Source organism: Sminthopsis crassicaudata, chromosome 3 (genome assembly GCF_048593235.1).
Source record: "Sminthopsis crassicaudata isolate SCR6 chromosome 3, ASM4859323v1, whole genome shotgun sequence".
NCBI classification, from domain to species: domain Eukaryota; kingdom Metazoa; phylum Chordata; class Mammalia; order Dasyuromorphia; family Dasyuridae; genus Sminthopsis; species Sminthopsis crassicaudata.
The window spans coordinates 587,726,339-587,745,078 of NC_133619.1; the positions used below are offsets into that span (position 1 = coordinate 587,726,339).

An 18,740-nucleotide genomic window follows, 5' to 3' on the forward strand; every position below is an offset into this window, starting at 1 on the left:
ATTACTGGTAGATGTGGGAGAAGTTGCCTTCCCACACCAATCCTAATTTGCCCTATCCCCAAGCCCCATCTTCTTAACTGCTTCTCCTTCCTCCTTCCCACCACAAAGACTTCCTTGCATCATTGGGGCCTCCGGATAGCAAGAGACACAGATCTCTTAAAGGAACATCTAAACAGTACCCTACAGAGTAAATACAGGACCTACCAGGCAAGAAAGGGCTTACAGTTCTCTAAGGAGAGAAGAGAAGGCAAGGAAGAGAGGTGAGATGGGGGGCTAAAATGCTGGAAATAAGGAAAACAACCAGTTGAGCACCTCATTGACTCAGAAACCAGGAACAGTTTTGGGAAGAAAAGAGGTAGATGAGTAAAGAGTGACAATTACCATCTTCCCAATCCTTGGATTCCTGCCTTCAACCTCCCAAACCAGTCTGCTGGGTCTGCTTAAGAGAGAAAAAACCTAATAGAGGAGAATAACCTCTGGGATGGAGACTCAGTGGAAAGTCTTCCTTTTCAAAGACTGTATCCCCTCACTGACATCAGTAGTAGAGAGCCAATCATTGTGTTTCTTTGGGCTCACCCTGACCCAGCAGGACCTGCAAAGGGGAGAGGGTTTGAAACAAGCATAAGCTGAAAGGTGCGGGGGAGGGGGTGGGGGAGTCTGTGTATTTTTACATCAAATGAAATGCAAATGAGATGCAAATAACATTCAGATCACCTTTTTAAAATGTCAACAGCTCAGGCACTTTTGTAATGGGCCAGCCACACTGGGAAATGACTCTTTCCAAGCCCCCATTCGACGTCACCAGCCTTGACAGCCTCCTGTCCTTCAACTCAGAAACTAGTGGGCCAAATGTCTCTTTTGCCCTGACTCCCTTAAAGGAACGCCTTTGACTTTAGTGATGAAGGGGTCTGGTGATAGAGAGGGCTGAGGATGGGGGTATTTAATCCTGGTGTAATCCTGGCCTTGCTTGAACCCATCCTTCTCTCTAAAAAAACAAACAAACAAAAAAAAAAAAAAAACAGAGGGACAGGAGAGAAAGCCAAAGAATAGAATACCAAAGTTGGGAAAAAGTTAATAGCTTCCTTTCAGACTAGCTCAGAGGCAGGGGAGAGAGGAAAGAATGTCCACAAATTATCAACTGTCAGGGAATTGGGCATCCAGGAGAATTAACAAGTCAGAAGGCTGTTGGGAAGGGGACTCCCCATTCCAAGGACTCACAGGATCAAAGAACATGGGAAAGCAAAAAAGAATTAATTCTCTGATTAATTAGCCCAGAGAAGAAGCAGGATCTGTCCAAGTCAACCTTTGTCAGGTAGCAGAGCCAGGATTTAAGTCCAAGTCATCTAACCACAAATCCAGTATTTTTTCCACTAGATGATGATTTAAGGGATTCCTGAATTTTCTCTTTATACCCCATAAATGAAGAGGCAGCATGGCAACATGGAGCAGAGACCCAGCCTTAGAGGCAGGAAGCCCCAGGATCCGATGGTGCCTCTGACAAAACTAGTAGGGTGAGCCAGAGCAAGGGGCTTAACCTCTCAGTGAAACTTTCATGGCAGAGCAATTGTAATCTACATTGTTAGAGAGAATTTACTCACTGGGATTCCTCTATAACATTGAAACCACAGGTCTACTCCTCTCTTCCCTCCCATTCCCCCCAAAAAACCCTTTATAAATAATTCTTTAATAGCAATGATAGCTTCTCTGTATCAGTAAGTGCTATCCATTCACATTTTCCTCACCAGCCCACAGAACCAGCCCCAAAGTGCCCATCTTACCTCTGTAAGCTATCTCTAGCAAGGCCAAAGGATTATACCAGCATTAAGTACTCCCATCCTCAGATCTCTCTATCCCCAGACCCCTCCAATATTAAAGTCAAAGTATCTTCTTTCACCTTTGCCTTTCCTCCAGACTCCTGGAAGAGCCTCCTTCCTAAATGGACTCCCTACTTCTTGCCTCTGAGCCACTGAATTAACATTTCCAATGCACAGATCAGATTGTGCCATTACTCATCTCAAAAACCCTCAGTGGTTCCCTATTACGTATATAACCTCCTTTGCTTGACATTCAAGGCTTTCTACAGTCTGGCACCCACGTCTCTCACATTCTCTTCCATAAACAACCCTCCGGGTCAGTAAATCCTCTCCTTAAGGTTCCTTGTTTATTCGTATAAAACTAGAAAGGCCCTTAGAGGCCATGTGGTCCACCCTTCTCATTTCACAGACTAGGAAACTGAAAACCACGGAGAATAACTTACCTTAGATCTCATCAGAGGAGAGATTTGAATCCAGATCCTCTGATTCCAGAGGCAGCATTGTCCACTATACTATAGTATTTCAAACCACAGTGACAGCTGGTCATATCCTACCCATCCTTCAAGACCTCGGCCATGTACTTCCAGGGAGATTTCCCCATATACTCTAGCCCACACTGATTTCTCCCTTCTCTGAAATTCTACAGTGCTTATAATTTGTAACACACACACACACACACACACACACACACACACACACACACACACACACACACACACACACCATCTAGCAATTAGATTCTGTCCTGTTTTCTCCTTAATTGTTTTCTTCTTAATTGTTTCCTGTGTGTGAATCTCATCTCCCCAACCAGAGTGGGAAGTCCCAGAGGGCAGAAGAAGGAGAGAGAAAAAAGGAAAAAAGAGAGAAGGGGAAAAAGGAAGACAGGAGAGAGAGGAGATAGGAGGAGACAGAGAGACAGATAGAGAGATACACACAGAGAGAGAGAATGAAAAAAGACAGAGAGACAAAGAGAAAGACAGAAATAGGAAGAAGAGTGGGGAAAAGGGAAAGGGGAAAAGAAATAGGGAAGAGGGAAAAAAGGGAAAGGAAAAGAAAGGGCTGGAACTAACCCATGTTTTGGCCGATCTCCCTCATAGTACTAACATACGGCTGGGCACAGGTTGGAGAGGAAGGAAGGTGACGTGCTGATTGCCAGATTAATTTATTCCTCACCATCCTTATTCCTCATCCCAGCTAGGAAAATAGCAATGGCCTCCATCTCTGAAGTCAAAGTCAGAGTCAGCCCCACATCCCCTCCTCACCCCACCCCCAGCTTCTGCTCCCACCTGCTGAGGCTTTAGCAACCACTGTACAGGGAGCAATAATTGGTGAGATAGAGGAGGAAACCACTCAGCAGGGCCAGAGTCAGATTGAGCTCTGGGGAAAAGAGCCCAGCAAACCAGCCAACAACAGAGAGCTCTCTGATCAGAGCCAAAGAGAAGAGGCAGCCCAAGCTAAACCACAGAAGGGGGGGGGGAGAGTAGAGAGGAAAGGGGGAGGAAGAGAATAAAGGAAGAGAGGAGAGGAAGGAATTGGAGAGAAGGGAGTGGAGAGGGACACAGGAAGGGGGAGAGAAAAGAGGGAAAAGAGAATGGAAGAGAAAAGAAAATGGGGGGGGAAGGAAAAAGAGATAAGAAGAGAAAAGAGAAGAGGAAAAAAGAAAAGGGAAAACATGAGAAGCAGGGAAAGAGGAGAAAAGGGAGGAGGGGAAATGAAGTGAAAGAAGAGGGGGAAAGTTGGGGGAAATTAGAGAAGGTAAAGAAGGGAGGGGAAAAGGAAGAAGGGGAGGAAGAAGAAAACAAAAGACAAGGAGGTAATATTAGAGGGACACTTCAGAAACAGGCAGAAAAGGTTAGGGGAGGACAAGGGGGGATGAGGTAATTCAAAAGGAATGGGGGAAATTCAAAAAGAACGCATACATACACACACATACACAAGTATTTTAGGAAAGAAGGAAGAGGTATAGATAGCAGAGAAAGGAAAAAAAGGAGAGAAATAAGAAAAGAAAGGAAAGCATCCCAATGAGATGGGAGAAAAAGAAAGGGAGGAGGAGCTGGAGAGAAGAAAAGTGGAACTGGGAAAGAAGAGGAGGCCTCCTGAGTTCCATTTGATTCCCTCAATCCTATCCCACTCCCCTCACCACAGAAGATCTGAAATCAGAGTCAATATTTCAGAGACTGGACCCTCCAGAAGTCCTCCCATCCATCGCTCTAATTCTGTGCAGACCTGCCTTCTGTCCCACATCCTCACTCCCCATTCCTCAAACCAGACACTAGCACCACAACAGGAAAGAGCTGATGGCAAGGAGATGTGCCCACCTCAGGAGATGGAAGACCTCCCCATGCTGTCCCTGGTGAGCCAGCAGAACCTAAAGCTTGATGAGTCCCTAAAACCCCGTACAGAGAAGAAGACGGGTGAGGGAGGCGGGTGAGAAGAGGTTCTATTCAGAGGGAGGCTGGAAATCAATTGTGGCAGTAGGAATATCAAAGAACCCTCAGGATAGAATGGGGTGGAAAGAGGATAGAAACTCACCTTCTTAATCCGTTAGCTTCAGTAGTTATCCCTAAATTAACAGTTTTTAAATGAAATATAAAAAGGAATATGTGGATCTGCAGTTACTGTTTCCATCTTGTGGAAGCCAGGGGAGAGCCCAAAACTAAATTCTGACCTCCAGATTACCAGCAGTTTCTCATGGAAAAGGCACAGAGTTACAGGAAAGGCAGCAGCCAATACCACGTATCCATGCATCCCTCGTCTCGCCCCATCCTCCCTTTTCCCTTTGTCTCCTCAACTGCCACATCTTTCTCTCCCTCACCTTTGTCCCAAGGTCACTAGGGTCAGGTCAGGTCCAGTCTCTGCCCCATCCCATCCCACACACATGCTTCCCGGGGCTTCCCTCGCTGCAAGGGCCAAGCAGGGGCAGGCAAAAATGCTGCATGCATACATGCATATGCATAATCACAAACAGAGCAAGACACCATGGAACCTAAAGCAAAAAATCAGATGGAGGTTCCTACATAGAATCATTCGAGCCCTTCAGAGACACGCCTCACATGTGCACACATATATACACATAGGTAGATGCTCATATCCAGGTGCACACAGTCACAGTCACCCACTCATATGCAGAGCCCATCCCCACAACATATGTTCAAAGATCCCCAGCAAAACCAAGACTGAGCCTCCTTCCCCTCCCCTGCACTCCCACCTTTCCTACTAGCCCAGCATGAGGCCCAGGTGAGGGTAGTCAAGTCCCTGAGGCTGTCCCAAGAAGGCTCTGCCTGTCACTGATCTGTGATGGATGGAATTAATCTGGAGCTGAGGAGAAGAGAAATAATTAAATCCTGCCAGGTCCAAGCTAATGAGAGGGGGTGGGGGAGAAAGTGAGCCCTAAAGCTCAGACCAATATCCCAGAGACAGATGGGGAGCACCCAGAGCCTCAGCCCCCCTGGGAGGAAGGGGTCGAGAAAAAGGGGGGAGCGAAGAGAGGGTGCAAAGGTTTTGCCCCAGGGAGAAGGGACTGAGGAACATGAATCTTTCATCTCCCCCAAAACCTTCAAATATCCACACTTCAATGGGCAAGGAAGGGGTGGGGCCCCAGTTCCTCTGGGTTCTACATCCCAGGGATGAAGGGCTGAGGAGGCAGGGTCGGGGGAGTCAGTGGGGACCAGGCCGCTGCCAGATTGGCTGGAAAGTGGGTCACTTTCCTTTTGGAAAAAGAAAGAAAAGGAAGAAGTAGGTCGCTCTTGGGCCCCCTCAGCCCGGGCACCACCCAAAAGCTTAGCTTTCTCTCTCCCTCATACAAGGTGGGGCAGAATGAAGTGGGCTGCTACCAAAGCCCCACCCTCTGCTTCCAATGCCTTCCAGGGGGTCTGTAAGCCCCAAGGGAGGAGGCAGGAGGCGGAGGATTGAGCATATTTCCTGAGCACAAATTGATGGGGAGAGGTTCCCCCTCCCCCCACAGGTGTCCTCAGGAGGCCAGCCTCAACCAGTGTCACAACTCAGGCATCTGATGGTCCCTGGGTGAGAAAAGGACCCACGAGAAAGGCTTTCCTTTCTAACCTCAGGCCAGAAAAACTAGAGCACAAAAAATGCAGAGATACCCTCCTCCCCTCACCCTAAGATTTGCTGCTCTTTGGTCCCCTCATCCATACTCCTTACTGCCTAGCCCCCTCACCCACTCTTCTGCCACCCAGGCCCCTCGCCCACACTACCCACCCACCCTCAGAGCTGACTCCTCTCTCTTCCCCATCTCGGTTGGCAGAGGCGTTGTTGCTATGTTACCGTGGATAGGACGGACAGACAGCAGCTCCAGCTGCTTCTTCCCTGAGCTCCTCATGCTCGGAGTCCAGGGGGTATGAAAAGCAAAAAGGAGACCCCCCACCCCAACAGCCACTGAATGAGGGAAAGGAGGATGGACTCTCTTGATCACTACACACAGAAAACCATTACAGGCTCCCGAGGGGTACTTTTCCTGGGAAGACAGAGGAGACAATCTTCTGGGCCAGAATCCCTGGATGCTATAATTCAGCTGCCCGAGGAAACTCCAGTAGGTTCAGAGGTGTCCAGAATACCCCAGAAAAGGAGGAGTGGTGTCTAATGCATCTACAATGATGGTCCCCTCCCACCTGGTGGCAAGAATAAGATGTCTAGTCTCTCTCAGGATTGAGCAGGAAGGGTCTGGGATACAGACTAGCTTCTGGCTCCCATCATCCTTTTATCTCTTTCACCCTTAGTAAAAAGCCAGCTTTTCCACTGAGGGGAAGAGGGTGAGAAGTAGGAGGTGAGGGAGGTGGAGAAACAGAGACAAAAAAAACTGACAGAGATAGGGAGGGTTGATTATTTGAGCCAGGTAGGAAGAAACATGTTTTTGGGGGTTTTTTTATGAGTGGACCCAGATGAATATGAATCTACATGCAGGCTTATTTGAATGTACATTGTTGTAACACTCAACTGTTTGTTGTGTTACAATGTGCAACATGTCTATGATGTGTATATGAATGAATATTGTTGCTATGCATATATATATATTACACTGTATGCAAACTGGCATATCTGTGATGGCATTGCATGGGTATTCCCATGTGGCATCAATGGGCATATTCATGTGAGAGTATGGTGCTCGTGTCCATGTACCAAAGTTGCATGTGTGAAGGAAGATTGGTGTGTCTCACACCTCCACCCACTCCAAAAGGCTTTAGAATCCTCGGTGTCCGTAATATTTTCAAGTTCCAACCTCACCACCACCACTCACCCTCTGCAATCACCTCCACCCAAACCACACTCCTACAACCACTCTGTCCCCTCGGTTTTTTCTTTGCAGTCTGCCCACAAGAGAAACTTAGGCTTCCAATGTCATTGAAAGGTTAATGGAAATCAAAAGGACTGAGGAATTCTCTTTCCTATAGTTGATTGAGACAATAAGTCTTTAAAAAAAATGCATATATCACAGATTCACATAGAGAATAGTGGGCTCATATATTGCAAGCAAATATGTACATGCACGTGCACATGGACATGCCTACTGGAATCACGAGACCTTTTGGAAGTCATTTAATTCCATTTCTGTTTGGAGTTCTACTTGGATACCTAGAGGTCTCTTCTGTCCTTAGAAAAGAAGCTGAGACTTCCTCTGCTCTTCCTACTCCTGTTTCTCCTACATCTCCCTTCAAGAAGTGATTTCTAATCTTAACTAATCTTTCCTGAGTACAGACCCAACCACACGGTCTCTTTTAGTGTCATCCAACTCTTGGGAAAGCGGAATGGCCAAAAGTAAGGCTCCCTCTTACATCTTGTTAATTAGCTAATAAAGAGGAAACTGAAATACAGGAGCAAAGTCTAAGATAGGGCTCTCTTGTTATTTTCTCTGCTACTCAGGAAACATAATGAGCATGAAGGACAGTGAGTTGGCTTTTTTCCCTATTTTCTGACCATTTTGAGATTTTCTCCCAAAATTATCTCCCCACCAACTCTGGTAGCAGGCTTTGGGCAAGTTTAATTTAAGGCTTTTCCCATTCCCCACAAAACTGTGCAAGGAGACCAAGTCAGATGCTCAGGGATTGTAGGCTCAAAGGTCAGAAACAAGGGAGAAGTATCATTAGGGCCTGGGTCTTACACAGGCAGGAATAGACAGGGAATCAGATACAGACATTATACAGTCCCAGGGGACTCAGTCAGGGGTCAAGCTCAGGCCAGCAGAGCAGGAGGAGCAGTCAATTCAGCTCAAAGGTGAGGACAGTGAGCAGCAGCTGTAGTTAGGGGAGGGGAAGTAAGGAAGAAAAAACCTTAAAAACCAGCTAAGACGAGGCCTGAGAACTACCAGGAAGAGAGGGAATGGAAGAGGAAGAGAAAGAAGGACCCTTGTGGCTGGACTTGTAAAGGTCTTTTCCAAACAGGGGTGGCTCCAACCTGAAAGCTTATCAAAGCCATTATATAACCAAAAGATGGAGGAACAAAGCTGAGCTGTGCACACATATCCCACTCCATACCAATACACACACACAGAGCTACAAACATGCACATGCATACACCATCTCCCTGCTACTCACAGGACTGCAAACACTCAGTTCTTTGCAAAAGCACATTATAAGGAATACTTATGCATATATAAGGATATTGTCCCTTGCCAAAGCACATTTTACTGGAATATGCCGAAACTGGGTGGGCAACAAAAAGACCCATTGGCTGGAAATCCCAGGACCATAACCCTCAAAATTCAGATATTCTGTCCAGAGAAGAATGGGTCATGGATAGTAGTACAGGGCTGGGGAAAACTGGAAACCACATACCCATCAAAGGAGTGAGAAATACAAGGATTAAGTTCCTCGTGTGTCCTCTTTGACAGGCAGGAGCAGCTGTCCATCTAGGGGTAAGCCCCTACCTTCTTCCTGAAACTACCCCCACCTCACTCAACAAATCACAACTCAGAGTTCAATCCACCCCAGAATCAATAATCCAGAAACTAGGACCCAGAGTCCAGTCCAGCCCAAAGTTCCTGAGCCTCTCCAGCCCCACTGAGAGAGAAAGGATTCATTTGAATATTTGATTGTTCTCTTGGGGAAGGGGGCTGAGCTTGCAATCACTGCTCTACCAAATGTTCCCCACAGACTATTTTACATGTCCTGAACTCATATCACCCAAGGACAAAAATAAGACACCAGGAAAGCTCCAAGCACAATGGAAAGAGGGGTCCTCCTAAGGAGCTGTTTCCTAGGCCAGTAGGAAAGGCTGGAGAGGAAAATGCAGAGGAGCCCCCAGCAAGTACTCCCTAAGGTCCTCTATTTATTTCTGATCTCCCATCTTCTTCATGTCTCTAGCCCTCCCTTTTTTTCACCCATAACTCTCAACCTTTCCGATGGATTCTAATCCTTGGCCCCTCCCTGTTCTCCCCAACTCCCTCCTCCATGACTCTGAACAATGTCCCACCCTCAAACTCTCTGCCTGAAAATTTTACCTCACTCCCACCTCCATAAGCCCATCTCCCTCTAGGAAATCACCCCTCCAAGTGCGCACACTTGGTTGAACTCTGAATGCCTGAGTCTCAACCAATCCAAATCTAACTTCTGAGCCCCAAAGATGACCTGCTCCTCCCCCACCACCGGGAGTCACTGGATGGGAACATCTTGGATTCAGTAGTACCTGTCACTGCCCTTCCCAACATCCCCAGTGCATACAGCAAGATCGTGAAGCTGGAGGAGTGGTTCCCACCTCATCCATGATCCCCAGGATTTTCCCTGGGATGTACGTGAAAATTAAGGGATCAGGAACTAAGCCATGTCCCTAGAGTCCTCCAGGGCATGGTGAAGTCAGAAAAGGGACCTCCCTCCTCCTCTTTCCCCACTCCCACACCCAATCCCCTCTTACCTCGTCCCCTCCCCCTCCCCCCAATGTCAGGGAAAGGTTCCTGCCTCCCCATCACAGCAAGTGGGTCAGACAGCAGCAGGACCCGCCGGACCCTGCTCCAGCTTTCAGTACAAAGCTTCAGCTTTGGTACAGAGGACAGCGTCCCTTTCAGCACCGTGGACAGCTTCCAGACCCAACCAAGGGACTCCTCTCCCAGCTACTCCGCCTGGGACTAAGAGAACGAGGGCACAGTTCCCTCCACCTTTGAGCGCAGGAATCCTTCTTTGTCAGGGACCTCCCCACAAACGCTGGCCCCTTCCTGCCCCGTCCTCTCCCAGTTATGCACATTCCTCCAGAGCCCAGCCCAGCCCGGCTTGGAAATTAACCCCCAGGAGGCCAAAAGCTATAAACGGAGGGACTGGGAAACCGGATGCCTGGGTGCCCCTGCGAGCACTACCCCCGCCTTCAGGAATAACTCACCCCCGCTCTTCGCTCCTCAGTCCCAAAGGAAGGACAGAAATACTCACCCGGTGACAGGTGTGGGCCTGGGCTATCCTGCTCCTGCTGCCCACACCCAGTTGGGTGGTCCCCTTCGGGAGGGAGCCTTCTCCAGTCTGGGGTGGGGCGGGCGGGGCGGGGCAGGATGGGGCGGGGCGGGGTAGGGGGGCGAGCCATGTGGCAGAGCCGAGATAGCTCAAGGAGCCTACTGAGCCGAGAGGAGCATCGGAAGGCGGGCAGGCGGGAGGGAGAGAGAGGGAGGAGAGAAACTGGGAGCCTGCCTGGGAGGTGGGGGTGACAAGCGGGGGTGAGGGAATCCTCTCTCATTTCACTCCATCCCCTACAGACCAGTTCCTTCGTGTTTGAGTATTACAGAGAGTTAGAAGGGGGTGAGAAGATTCAGCAAGCCCCCCCTCCTCCAGAGGATCCCCTTAAAATCCTAGAGAGCAGAAGAGCAGCCCAGAACCAGCTCCCACTGCCACCAGCAACATTTTTGCCCCCTTTTTATCCAGGCAGGCTGACAGTGATTCCAAAAAGAAAGACACTCGTGTAAGACATCCTCTGAGACAAACACACACAGTCTCACACAGAGTTGCTGCACACAAGGTGTAGTCTCTGACATTCATGTGCACCTGGTTTGTGGACACTGACAGATACACATTCACATAGGTATGCCCCCTCACAGGCCCAGGCCCACTTTCTGGCAGACACGTTAACGGAAGCCCTCACACACACACTGGGACACACACACATATGAACACCCCACAAAGCCTGATTTCCTAGGTGCCCTAATTGCAGAGAGTGGGGGGCATCTGTAAGCATATTCTGGTCTAGACCAGCATGCGGGAACCTGTGTACATATGTACCACATGTGTATATTCTGGCCCATTAACATGTTATGTGTGTGTGGCCCCATGTCCACACACTAACACTTCACCAGCTTTCCAGCTGAGACCCCAACGGTAAGCACCAGAAAGGGGAGAAGTCAAGGACCTCAGCCATGATAGCCCTCCACATGCTTTCTTGTGCCTGCCTGGAACCTGGGCTGGGGTGAGGGCCCCCACCAGGTGATCACAACAGATAAGCAAGCGCTCATGCCCACCCAGAAACTAGCAGCCTGTTTCCATAACGATGGAGCGGCTGCCTCGCCTGCTCAGAATCAGCAGCCACAGCCCAGGCTCTCCAGGAAGCAAAGCTGCCTCCCTCCGAAGATGGATGAGGGAGGGGGAAAGGAGGGAAAAGGAAAGGCAGGGTGGGGACAGCCAAAGGCTCATCAGCTATTCTCAGATAGAGAAATTTAGCCCCTCTAGCTGCAGCATGAAGGACTGAGGTTAGACTTCAAAGTGCCTCAGGATTCAGAGCTGGGAGAGGCCTTAGACATTATCTAGTCCCTTTTATAGAGGAAAACAGAAGCTTCCAAAGGGAAAAGGTTTTGCCCAAGGTCAAAGAAGAAGTCAATGACAGATCCAAGAGTAGAACTCAACCCTTCTGATTCAAGTTCAGGGACCTTTTTCCTATAATAGACTGACTTTTAATCCTGAACAGAACAGTGAGACTGAGAAGTGCCTAGAGTGGCTGTGTCTGTTTATAAAGGTAAGATTCTTCTTCCAGGGAACCAGGGGGCCAGGGAGCACTGGAATACTTGGCCCAGTCAGGCCTGAAGACAGGTTTAACCACTTCTGGATATAGTTCTTACTCAAGCCTCTACCCTACACACACACACACACACACACACACACACACACACACACACACACACACACACGGCTTAAGGTTGTTACCTAAATCCCTAGAAGGCAAAATAATGATGGGCATGAGGCTTCTGAATGGGCAACTGCAACTTGCCCACTTCTGGAAACCAGGATTAGAGACAAGTTGGATTCCTGGCTTCTAATTTGTTCTGAAGCCTCATCCTTCCTCTCCCCATCTCTCTTTCCTTGCCAAGGCTCCTGATCTTTTCCTTCCCTCCCAGTCCCAGCTCTTCCCAGTGCTCCTCCCTGGGGGTGCTTGATGTTATAAGGGCCTGGGCTGGTTTAGCTCCCTTATCCTTTATCCAATCCCATTTCTATTGGATTTTGCCAGAAGCTGGGCTGCCCGTTTAGTGTCTCATTAGGCTTAGACTGAAGGGAGAAGCTGCTGCTCTGTTTGGGTCTGGGCCAGGCTAGACTTGGAGGAAGGGTGATACAGGAAGAGAGGGATTACTGGTACCATTGTGATCATAATCACAAAGACCCTGTACTTACTCCAAGTCCCATTCTAACAGATCCTCCCCAGAGCCACAGATGCCAAGGTGATATTCCTAAAGCACGGGTCTGACAACATTGCTACCCTCCTCAATAAATGCTATCAGTTCCCTATCACTTTAGAATCAAATACAAATTCATGGTTTGACATTTAATACCTGTAACAACTTGGATCCAGTCTTTCCACCCTTATTATAGCTTTCTCTTCTTCCAGAATTCTACAGTTCAGCCAACCTGACCTCAGTGTTCCCATATAAAACATTCCATATACCATCTCCATGCTTCTGTACAGACTGGACTCCAGTGCTAGAATGTCCTCCCTCATGAAAACTCATTAAATTGCTACCTCCTATGATTCCCCTCCACAGCTCCACTCTAAAATAAATTGTATTCCTTTTAATATATTAATATTGCATCTATTCATCTGTGCATTCATTGTCTCTTCCAACAGAATGTAAGCTCCCTGAAAGCAACAACTGTTTCATTTTTTTTTTGTCTTCATATTCCCAGGGCTGGCAGATAGTATGCACCTGATGGATATGTTTGTCAATCAATTGATTTGATAACCTGGGAAGTGCCAAAAACATCATATAGATTGAAAGGTAAGGACTGAGGAAGGGATCTCACCTGATCAGTAAACCTTCCATCTCAGATTTGATTTTACCATTTGCTCTACCATGTATGAAGAGATTAGTTTATAGAAGACAATTTTCAGAGAACCTAGTACTTGATTCCTCCCTCTGTCACTTATTAACTGTATGACCTTGGATAAGTCATTAAACTCCTCTATTCCTCATTTTCTTCCTCTGTAAAATGAGAGGCTTGGTACTTGATAACCTCTCATGTCCTCTCTGGTTCTAAATCTAAGATCTCAAAGTCAGAAAGGACCCCCGGGATATGGATCTGCTCAAGAGGATCCCCAAATCATCCCTTCCAGTGTCTCAAAACCCTTGTGATCAGGAAGTTCTTCCTAAAGAGGCAGTTCCTTCCACTGGAAGAAATATGGGGTTTGGAGTCAGATGATTTGATTTCAAATTCTTGCTCCATTATTATTGTAAGCAAATCTGCCATTTCCTCTGCAGGCTTCACTTACCTCAAGCCTAGAATCAAAAGGTTGGGTAAGGTGCCCTCAAAGCCCCTTTCCTTCTCTATATTGTGATGTGCTATGATGTCTAACTTTCCACCCTCATGCTGCAGGCAGCACTCTCAGTGGAGTGGAGAACAGCTGTTCAGCTTTTGGCTATCTCGGTATTCCCTTCTGTCCCTTTCCCTTCCTATTTGAAGGTATCCTTGACTGCTAAGGTCCCTTCCTTATGTTTTCTGACTGTACGTGGCAGCCTTAAGGGAAGTATAGCAGATACTGAGCATCAGCAAGCCTGTAAGAGTATATGTTGTATGTTTTTGGGGGGAGGAAGTAAGAGAAAGCACAAGTATGCATGTGAAAAAAAATTTGGGGGGAAAACAGATGAGAGACCTGTTTCTTAGAAGCATGAGAAATCTGTGCACATGTTCGGTAGTCATATATGTACGTGAATGATTTTATGTGTGCATGTGTGTTGTGCGTGTGATTGAGGCAGAAGCTTTTGTCTGTGTCTCTCCTACCTGTGCCAATGTTCCTTTTAGAAACACCTGCCCCACCAGCCCCTCCCTGTTCCCATTTTTAACACTGACTCACAGCCAACACATGAGCCCTCACTCTCTCCTCTCCCTCCCTCTTTTCTCACCTCTTCCCCCCCTTCCACTTTCTTAGGGTTTACTATGGACCCTTTCCTAAGGTCTCCTGGCATTAACTAAGTATGGGGGAAATAAGAAAAACACACACAAACCAACCATATGGACTGATTTAGAACAGAAGATGGAGCCTAGAAGCTTTCTTCCATTTCCAGTCAATCCAGAGGCAGTGGAAGCCTCAGGTTCTGATCTTCTAAGAGTATCAGAACACAGGACCATACCTCCTCCCCTAGTCCCAATTATTGTCAAGAAATCACAGACTGACTGAGCCAGAAAGGACCATCTAGTCCAGTTATTTTTACAAAGAAGGAAACTGACCCCCAGAGTCAGTGGTCCCATCTGAGGAGTTTCCTGAGACTTTCCTGAAAGGGCAGGAAAAACCTTGCAGTGTTGAGAGAATAATCCAACTGCTTTTAATTATTCAGAGGGTGTAGACCTGCCTATTGGAGACAGGGGACTGTACAAAATGCGCCTCAGTGGAACCACTGATAGCAAAGACACTGTGACCCACTGGGCCTGAGATCCCCTCGCTGTTCACACAAGGCTGGTGCCACCTGCTCCCATATAGCTCCTTCAGTCCTCCCAAGCTGCCCCCCAACCCCCAAACAGCAACATCATCAGTGCTCTGCTTCAGATGGCCAGGACCCTGGGGCCCACAATTTCTGGCCTTACCCTCATGGCTCAAAGCCAGAAAACCGGGGAGAAGAGCTAATTCAATGCTTCACCCCCATCTTCCCTGTCCAGAGAGGAAGCCCAGGCCTAGAACCTAGGACTCTGGGCTTCCGATCCACCCACGGAGAAGGGCCAAGGTGAGCTTTCAGTAACATCTTGACAAGTAAGAGAGACCCTAAGTAACAAGGATCCCAGGGAGCAAAAGTCCCACCCAGATGGCTCCGAGGGAGCAGAAGAAGCCGCAGGGATGATCTGAAAACTCTAAGGCTCCCTCTTCTCTCTTTCTGCCCCTCTCCCTTAGGAAATCCCCTTGGGAAACGTCTCCGAGTGATTCTCGTTCACATTCACAAGCACACAGAACCACATTCACACAGACACAGCCTCCCAGATACACTCTTCTCATCTCGCCCAGATCAAGAAAACTTCTCTCCAGGGGCCCCTCCCCGCTGCCCCTTCGTCCTCTCTGCAGGGGAGGGGGATCCCCCAGACTGGCCCCTGCATCCAGGCTCTCTCCGCCCCCTGAGTGCTGCGATCCAAGTCCCCTCTCTTCCATCCCTTCTTCCCTTGTGCGGAGGCGGGAGGAGGCGGGAGCTTAGTCTCCCCTGGAAACCGGGTCTCCGCCTGGCCCCCGGCGCCGCCGCCACGGCCACTGCCACCACGCCGCCCGCTGCCCTCCCGGGTCCCCGGAACAAGTGGTGATTTCGGACCCCAGAGCTGGGACAGCCACCATCCTCCTCCCGGCCTGGGCCTGGGGTCCCCCCCTCGCCCCCAGCCCAGCCCCAGACAAGGCTGCAGGGCTGCAACCCCCGGAGAAGGGAGAGAAGGAAAATAGAGGAGCCTCCCCTTTCCCCCTCCCCAGGCAAGGGAGGCCGCTAGCGGGGGAAGGGAGACGGGAGGGGACGGGGGCTGCAGCCGCAGCTGTCCGAGCCGGACGGGGAGGGCACTGCGGAGGGGGGGGCAGGCGCGGCGCTGGGACCCCCCTCCCCCAGCGCCGCCTTACCTGGCCCCTGCCGGGCTGAGCTTGCGATCCGTCAGGCTGTCCGGTCACACGGCGGCCCGGAGGCTGCCCGGAGGCGGAGGGCTGGCAGGGTTGGGGAGACAAGGCAGGCCGAGCTGGAGGGCTCAATTCGGTGACTCTGAGGCCCGGAGGCTGCCCGGAGGCAGCAGGCTGGGGTGGTGGAGGGGGCCCCCAGGCCGGGGACTCGAGGAGAAAGGGTGGGGGGGTTCCGGGCACTGCGGAGCCCCCAGCAAAGGGGCCGCGCCGGCTGCGGAGCCGGAGCCTCGGAGACTGGGAGGGAGCCCGGCAAGCTGCGGAGGGTGGATTTCCCGGGAACCCGGACGGGAGGCGGGGGGGATCCCGCCCGCTCCGCCCCCGCGCAGGACGATCCGGGGAAGAGGGGGGAGGGCGGGGCCGGAGCTGCCAGGGTAGGGGCGGGAGCTGGAACCCCGGAGGGCTCGGGCCCCTGCCACCGCTCCGGCCGCCAGTGTGACGGGGGCGAGCAGAGATCTCGGCTCAATCCGAACGAGCCATCTAATGTCCGCGACTGGGGGGAGGGGAGCTGAGACCACCCTGGGGTGCGCCCCCCAGTGCCCAGGGCCGAGCCAGGCGGAGGCGGGGGATTTCCCTGGGTAGCCTTCAGGGATGCGAATGAGACTTCGCTCCACCTCCTCGCAGCGGGGAGGGGGAAATAGGTGGGGAAGAGGGACCTCATCCTTGCATCCAGATACATAGTCTCAGGCAACATACAGACACTGTCACAGCCACACACAGGGTCGCTACAAGCTCCTGGTGTGATGTACAAGCTCCTGGCGTGCAGACACACACACAGCCTTCCCAGCGGACAGACACTGGGTCCAGCCTCCCGTCACAGTCCTGAGCGCAGCCTCTTTGTCTGTCTCTGGGAATCTGTCTGTCTCTCACACACACAGCCTGAAGAGTTTCATAGATGCCATCTTCGCCGTCCCACTCCAGCCTCTCACTCACAGATGTCACAGAGACTGTGACCCAGGGCACAGGCGGCCTGGGATAGCAAAGGTCACTTAGGAAACTCCCACATGTACGCACACACAGAGACCGAGACATGCACAGTCCTTCCTGTCACACATCTTCACATCCCTGGCATATTTAGGGACACGCCTTGTATTCTCCAACCCTGTCCAGACTTCCCCTAACTCCATAGCTACTCCTCCTGAAACTCTGAATCTCCGCCCTCTGGAAGCCCTGGTCCTTCCCTACCGCTCCTTCATCTCAACAGTTACCATGACAAGAGCCCAGCACAGTGAGCCCTCCCACACCTCATCCCACCCCCTCCCACCCCACCCCAGCTCCTCTGCAGCAAAAGAAATTAAAGCTCTCTCTAATTGGAGTCCTGAGTCAGCCTGCAAAGAGAGAAACCTCACCTCATCCCTGGTCAGATCTATGCCCCACGCTCAGGGACGGGTGTGGGGAAGGGGCAGCCTGGTCCCATGATAGCCAGGGAAGCTGCAGAGCTCAGACTGAGGAATGGCTGGCACTGGCAGGAGGCAGGAGGCTGCAGGAGAGCCAGCTGCAGTAGCCCCTTGGAACAGCTCCTTCCTGGCCCAGAGTGATCCTGGGAGGGAGGAGGAGGGAAAGGGGAAGTGGGAGAGCCCACATAGGCCCAACAGGCTGAGGGCAGTGGGGGAGAGGAGATACACGAGTCTGCTACATGGCAGCCTTCTCATCCTGCTGAGAAGGGAGCTGGCGATGGGAGGGCTAAAGCAACCTTCCCACTACTAAAGCCCCTTCCCCCCCCAATTCTGGGCACAGAAAATATGGACTTCTCCCATCCTAAGACCTAACCCTTCCTACACCCATACACATATATACAAACATAGACATACACCATTTTTGGTATCTTCCTGGTCAGGGAGCAGTCACTCATTCTCCTTGTATGAAGGAGAAACTAAGACCTAGAGAGATGAAATAGCCCCCTGACACCTGCCCTTTCGCCCTTCCTATACCCCATCCACCCTAGGTTGGTCCCACAGCAGTATCAGGGGGAAAGCATTGGATTTCAGACTCAGTGGAACAGATTTCTTGTCCCAGTTCTGTTATTTACTACTTGCCACTCAAACTTTCTGGGCCTCAGTTTTCTCATCTGTAAAATGAGGGACTTTGGAAAAAAGGATCTCAGAATCAGTCAGACAGTCCCCCTCCTCCAGGTCAGAGTGACAAGAAGAAGGCAGGAGAGAAGATCCTGGGCTTGAGCTCAGTCCAGGAAGGACTTCCAGTGATGTGAGACGTGTCTAAATGACCAGACAAAATACCAACAACGAAAAAAGGAGGTAGTTCAAAGATCAGGATGGAATCATCTTTTCCTTTCAGAACTCAGGAAGCAGGAAAAATAGAGGAAGAATCAGGATTAGAATGCAGGTCCTTTAACTCTTAGGATCTAAATTCACCACACCCAGATTAAAAGAGGCAGGCAGCTAAATGGTGAAGTAGATAGAACACAGACCCTGCATCAGGAGGACCTGAGTTTAAATCCAACCTTACTTAACACTTATTAGCAGTATACCCTTGATCAAGTCTCTTAGCCCCAATTGTCTAAAACTTATTTAAACTAAAAGCTAAGAGGGAGAGGAGGGAATAAAGGTTAAGATCAGGACAGGACCTCACTGAAAAGGGCAAGGGATGATCAGTTAGTTCAATCTAGGCTCTAACAGGTCAAAGGAGAAACCATTGGCAGGGACTAAGCCAAACTGAATAACCAATGGATACATTAAAAAGAGCACTACACTTGTAGTCAGGTGGCCTCGGTCTGAATTTTAGCCCCGCATCTCCTTTCTACATCTCTTGATCTTAATTCCACCATCTATAAAATGAAACAGCGGATGCAGTGGATAGAGTGAAGGAGCTGATCAAGGAGACTCTAGTTCAGCTAATGCATTGTTGGTAGAGTTGTGAACCAACCATGCT

The 18,740-nt window shown here is 49.9% G+C and overlaps 1 protein-coding gene across 1 annotated transcript in view; it reads right to left on the bottom strand.

The window, feature by feature from the left end:
* DLGAP3 (DLG associated protein 3) overlaps nt 1-16,322 on the bottom strand; it is a 75,425-nt gene extending 59,103 nt beyond the window's left edge. The window contains 1 exon segment of the mRNA XM_074305073.1: nt 15,801-16,322. The gene's annotated coding sequence lies outside the window, so the exon portion shown is untranslated.
* Nucleotides 16,323-18,740: the final 2,418 nt, after the last annotated feature.